Source organism: Zingiber officinale, chromosome 6B, assembly GCF_018446385.1.
Source record: "Zingiber officinale cultivar Zhangliang chromosome 6B, Zo_v1.1, whole genome shotgun sequence".
NCBI classification, from domain to species: Eukaryota; Viridiplantae; Streptophyta; class Magnoliopsida; order Zingiberales; family Zingiberaceae; genus Zingiber; species Zingiber officinale.
Window position 1 is genome coordinate 11,701,466 of NC_055996.1, and position 5,855 is coordinate 11,707,320.

The 5,855-nt window shown below is 43.8% G+C and overlaps 2 non-coding genes across 2 annotated transcripts; both read right to left on the reverse strand.

The window, feature by feature from the left end:
* Positions 1-669: 669 nt before the first annotated feature.
* LOC121993297 lies at positions 670-753 on the reverse strand. Its single transcript, XR_006115159.1, has one exon. It is a non-coding gene; the product is annotated as a small nucleolar RNA SNORD24 (small nucleolar RNA).
* Positions 754-821: 68 nt separating this feature from the next.
* Positions 822-900, reverse strand: LOC121993450. The gene has a single exon (XR_006115293.1). It is a non-coding gene; the product is annotated as a small nucleolar RNA R12 (small nucleolar RNA).
* Positions 901-5,855: the final 4,955 nt, after the last annotated feature.

Genomic DNA, 5,855 nt, shown 5'->3' on the forward strand with positions numbered 1-5,855 from the left:
ATTTTCTGAATTGCAAGTGCTACAAATGTATTTACCAATAAACAAAGTCAGCTTTTGAAATTCTTGGATTTGAAAAAGTCTTGTATTATTTTCCTAATATTTCCATTCTTATAGAGTTTTGTTAACTACACCCATTACTATAGCATCAAAAAAAAACTTTTCTAAACTAAAATTAATAAAATCTCACTTGCATTCAACTATGTCTCAAGACAAATTAAATAACTTGATAATTATATGCATTGAAAATAAGATGTTAAAAAAACTTGATTTGAAATACCTATTAATGATTTTACTTTTCAAAATACTAGAAGATTTAAATTTTTTTAAAAATTATTTAATATTTTTTTGCTTTTATATTTATAGGGACTACACTTTTGAAAAAATTTGAAAAACACATTTTGTATGATGTTATATTTTTTTAAAAAAAAATATTGAGAAATATATTTTGTATGAAGTAGGTTATATTTTAAATAAAATATATTACTTTTAAAATTTTATTATTAAACTCTATTCAAACTTGGCCCCTAAATGTCAGGGCTAGGCCAGCCCTGGTTAGAGCCGATTCATCATAATAATTACCCTAATAATTATCTAAAAGAGACCGTCAGAATTTAAAGGCAAAAGTCATTAGAAAACCTTTTATTTAAAATGAAATAAAATAGAGAAAAGTGCCTCAGAGATCTTGGTGGTTGAGATCATCAAATAGGTTTTAACCCATCAAGAGTAGCAAATATTGTAGTCACATCACAGGCTAAGAAAGATTCATTCTCATTCAAAAACTAAAGAATAAAACAAAAAAAAAAAATCTTTGGCAAGGCATGATGCGTCAGAAGTAGCTGGTTAAGATATCATCTTTACGAATCAATGGGAATCCGTCTGATTTTTTTCATCACCCAACACCATGCGAGAAACACATCAAAGTTGGATTTTTTTAAGTTTCATCAAATCACAAATTGCAGATCAAATCAGATCTTCAACGATCGATCAAATCATACGCAGATATAGAATCGATTTCTGATAAACAAACACAAAATCAAGTTTTTGAAACCAAGATCAAACGCAAAATGCTCCCATCGAAGCACGAAAAGGATGGGGGGAAAAAGGAATAGGAAATGTATCAACCTTGCCACCGAACCCTAACAACAGATTCCTTGCTGTAGCAGCAAATCATTGCAATATTAGGATTTCCAAGCAGCAATAGTGAAAGAAAAAAAACTAGAATCGTCAGAAGGACTTCGAGAAATCAAACGCATCAGATCAAAACATAGAACTAGACTTCGAAGGGAGAGGGACCGGCGGCGAGCGTCAGAAGAACTCCATGAACCCTAATTTCCATTGGGTTCCTGATTGTGTTTTTATAGAAGGGCTGGCGTTTCTGGTATCCCGCGGTATAAGATAAGGCTCCAAAAGCTAAATATTAGATAAATATTAATATTATTAAAAATACAATACAATTTTAAAATTATTAAAAAGTTGAAAAGTTTTATCATCCTACCGCTTGACTTACAAACATAGTTAAATGATTAATTGGTATATTAAGACAATGTTTGGAGATGTAAGACCCGATTCAGAGACAATGGAGTTGGGATCTTAAGATATTAACTAGTCATTTGTGATCCTCAAATGCTATGGGATTGGAGAGAAGAGATAAGTTCCGTCGGACTGGCTCAGTTGAAAAGTATATGGGGTTGGAGAGAGTTAATTTGACTGAAATAGAAAAATTAAACGTCTTCTTCATCTTTCAATTCATTGAAAGATTAACAGCAATAGTAAATAAAATTAAATAATAAAAAAATTACAAAAAGTGATATCAGAATTTACTTGATTAAAATTTAGATGATTATTAATCTAAGACAAATGAAAACTCTTAAAAAATCTCATTTGGTAAAGGTAAAGAAGCCTCTTACATACGTTAATAGCTCAAACTATTGTTAGAAAATAAATACAGAATTTGTTATATCTTTCCTAGGTCCAAGAGTCTATAGTCCTTGAAAAAACTTATCCGTAGTTTAAAGGCGCCTTTCATAGGACCGGAAGGGGCCTCTAGCGAGATAAAGAATAAAACTTTATCCTTTTCTGCAACGGCCAGAATTGTCTGGTCGAATGCGCCTTCCATGGCTGGTTGAAAGCGCCTTCAGTCATTGAAGGGACCTTCTACCTGAAGGTCGCGGAGGCGCCTTCAATAGGAGTTGAAGGCGCCTTTAGCAGCTCCATAGCTCCACTTTAGCTCTTTCACTGCTCTGATTGTCTGGGTGATTTTGGTCAATGGAAATATAATTCACCCGAACCCAATTTCTAGCCTTCTTCTCGAGTAGGCTTCCACTCGGCTTCTCATCCCTCAAACGTCGCGCACGTATCTTCTCATCCACCGGCGTACTCTTCCGTAACATCTCGTCCCTCGGACACACCGAGTCCGTTTTCGCTAGTCACGTCTTCCGCTCGACTTCTTGTGCTTTTAAATTCTTATACACTTAGACACAGGGATCAAACTAAAACAAAACATAATCTAACTTGATTGATCACACTAAAAATAATCTTAAAGTTTCAACAATAATAATTATAATAGTTGGAGTTAAAATTTGATAAAATTTTTTTATCATCTCTATGAATCGCATTCATACACTTGCCAATAAGGACAGAAGGCACGTTAATTACCCAGCTATTCTTCTCTGCACAGTTACAATTTATTACAGTTATCTTTCTTTAATTTTTTTTCCTTGGCTTAAATAGATGTGTTAGAGCAGGGACAGACCCTTACAGCATATACAAAGGCAGTTACGATCTTATAATAGTTACCATATTAAAAAAATTAAGTCTAATATTATTCAGAGTCTCTAACAAAATATTTAAATAATATTTTTTAAGTCTAAAACTTAGTTGTCATGAGTTCTATCTTATAATTAATTATACATCTCATTTTTATTTGATGCATTATACGTTCGTTGATTCAATCCGAATAGAAAATTACAATCTTTTAAAGTTAAAGATTTAACATTTACATTATAATAACTGATCCTGTCCGAATCGCCGAACCAAAGGACGCTGAGTACGTGGTGCTTTTTTAGTCGATGGCGCAGGCCTCCGAAGCTCTGGCGATCCTGCACAGAACTCGGGCCGGGAAGGGGTCCCGGCGGCGACCCTCCGACGTTCAAGTCAGGCAAAGCTCAATAGAGAGAAAAGAGCTCCAAAACTCGTAGCGTGCGTACCTCCGGCGAAGTGAGAGGTTCTTTATATAGAGCGGTGAAAGAACTAATGCACGCCCACCGAGGTGCATACGTGTCTGCAGCCCATACCCCGGTATGCACCTGTCAGAGAGCTTACCTGACGCCATACTGCAACAGTCTCATTGCGCCTTCGATGGGTCCCTTCTTTACTGCTCATAATCCGGGGCGTCCGACCGGCTGGACAGGGAGTCCGTCCGGCCGGCCCCTCCTCTTTTTATGCGCTGGCCGGACGACACTCACCTCGCGTCCGGCCTGCCGTTGACATTGGCGTGCCGGGGAAATTTCCAGTAGGCGCTAAGTAGAGACTGTTTGCAGTGTCATTTTCTCCTGGTTCTTCCGCTTGGCTCTTAACTACTGTTTGGACAGAGCGTCGGAACCCCGACCCGGTCAGGGCGCCTTTTACTACCGAATGTCCCTTGGTCGGCCGATCGGTCTTATCCATTTCTTCCAAGTCCGGTCGGCTCACCCTTCTCCGGCGGGCTACTTGGCCATTTGACCTCCACATGGCGTTGACCCCTCGTTAGGGGGTCCCGGGCTCTTACCACCGGATCACTTGCCTTCCCCTCGAGTCTAGTCGAAGGAGGCGAAGTCCGACTGACTGGACTGCCGATCTGATTGAGCAATGATCGCTGCATTGGGCCGCTCGGCCAGGCAGAAGGATGCTCGTCCGTTCGGCGGAATCTTGTCCGTGCCTTGTGTTTTCTTGGAATCCATGTCCGATGCTCTCCCCTACTATCCATCACGTGCGCTGCGCATAGTAAGGGGAGCTCATTAAATGCGGCCAGTATCCTGCTGACACGTGGCGATCGTGCGTTTGTCAGCGTATGGCGGTGGCGTCACTTCCGATGGGACAGCCGCCGTTTGAAATGGACGGCTAGATGACACCCTCGATATCGACGACCTGGATCGGACGGCGGGGGTTGCTCCCGGGCGGCATTATAAAGCCCGCGACTTCGTTTCCACCGCCTTGTTACTTCGTCCTCCTCCGGCACCCCTCTGCTCGTTTTCTTCTCCGACGATCTTGCGTTTCGGCTTTTCGGCAACCCTACAGCGTTTTCAGACCGTCTTCCTTGCTCGTAAGACCTTTTTTCTCGCTCCCAACGTTTTCTTCTTTCTGTTAATTGTCTCCTTCAGTCGGTTTCCATCCATTCCTCACTTGAACCTTCCCCTTTTGTCCCGCCTTCTTGTTTTTCGATCATGACCAGTACTTTGCAGTCGACCGGCGGTGCTCCGGGTCTTTGGTATTCGGCCATGGAAAGTCGGTTCGACGAGGAGGACGCCTTGCGCCTTACTCGAACCTATGACCTGCCGACCGACCACCAAATAGTGTTAGCCACACCGGCCGATCGGCCTCATGAACCGCCGTCCGGCACAGTTCTTTTCTTCCGAGACCAATTTCTGGCCGGACTGCGTTTTCCACCCCACCAATTTTTCTTACAAGTTTGCAATTATTTTCGTATTCCGCTCGGCCAGGTAGTTCCCAACTCTATTAGGCTCCTGAGCGGAGTGATAGTTTTGTTCAAACTGAACGGCATCCCCTTAGACCCAAAAATTTTCCACTACTTTTTTTATCCCAAGCAAGCCGAGTGGGGCACCTTTGTTTTCCAGTCTAGGATAGGCTTCGTCCTTTTTGATAATATGCCGAGCTCCAACAAACATTGGAAGGAGCATTTCTTCTATATACGTTTTCCCGAGCGGCCAACTTTTCGTACCAAGTGGCGGGCCAGCAACCGAGCTCGCAAATTTAGAGGCGAGCCTACCTTCATGGAGAGCGGCTGGTTGGTCGCGCTATCATATTGACAAGCGCTCCTTAGGAGTAATGCACATATTCGCTTGTCTTCACCCCACCGATCGCCTGCGGCATGAGTAAGTTCCTTATCCTCCGTTTATTTTGTTCTAACCGATTTATTTCTTGCTTCATGTAAGGCGACCGAGAAGCTCAAATTGAAAGCCGCTCAGATTGAGGCGGTGAAGAACAAAGAGGTCGCCGAGCGGGGCTTGGCGGCTCCAGCTGATCCGGCCGGCGAAGAAGGTGAGGGGACTCCAACTGTCCCCGAAGCCTTAGACGCCCCTGCCTCTCACGATGAGGCCGTGGGCGACATAGAACCTTCTACCGAAGCCGAGGTGGAGGGTCGTTCGGCCGAGGATGTGCTGCTACGCACTCGGAAACGCCGACGACCGGAATCCGCATCTGCCTCAACTCCATTTGATGAACCACAGCCCGAGCGGGGCGCGGATGCTCCGGTGTTGTCCGAGACGATTTCCCTAGAGAGTACCCCGACCCCACATGGCTCTCCGAGGGCAAGCTCCGAGTTGCCGCCGTCCAGTCCTACAAGAACTCTACGACGTATCAGGCGCTTGGGCGAGCTTTCCTCCTCGTCCACCGGTGGGCCGTCTGGTAAGGCCGACGCTTCTCAGAGTGAGCCGAGCGGCCAGAATTTAATTAAAACCGTTCTGCGCCTTCCTTCGGAGGCGTACATGGCTGCTGCTGATCGGTCAATGGTCCCTGAGCAGCAGATTACCTTGACGGGCCCTCTTGCCCAAGCTTGGGTGGACGCTCGGCGTCGAATAGCCAAGATGACTCCCGGGCAGCTCGGCGACAGCAACCTACAACAGGCCACCGGGGTATGC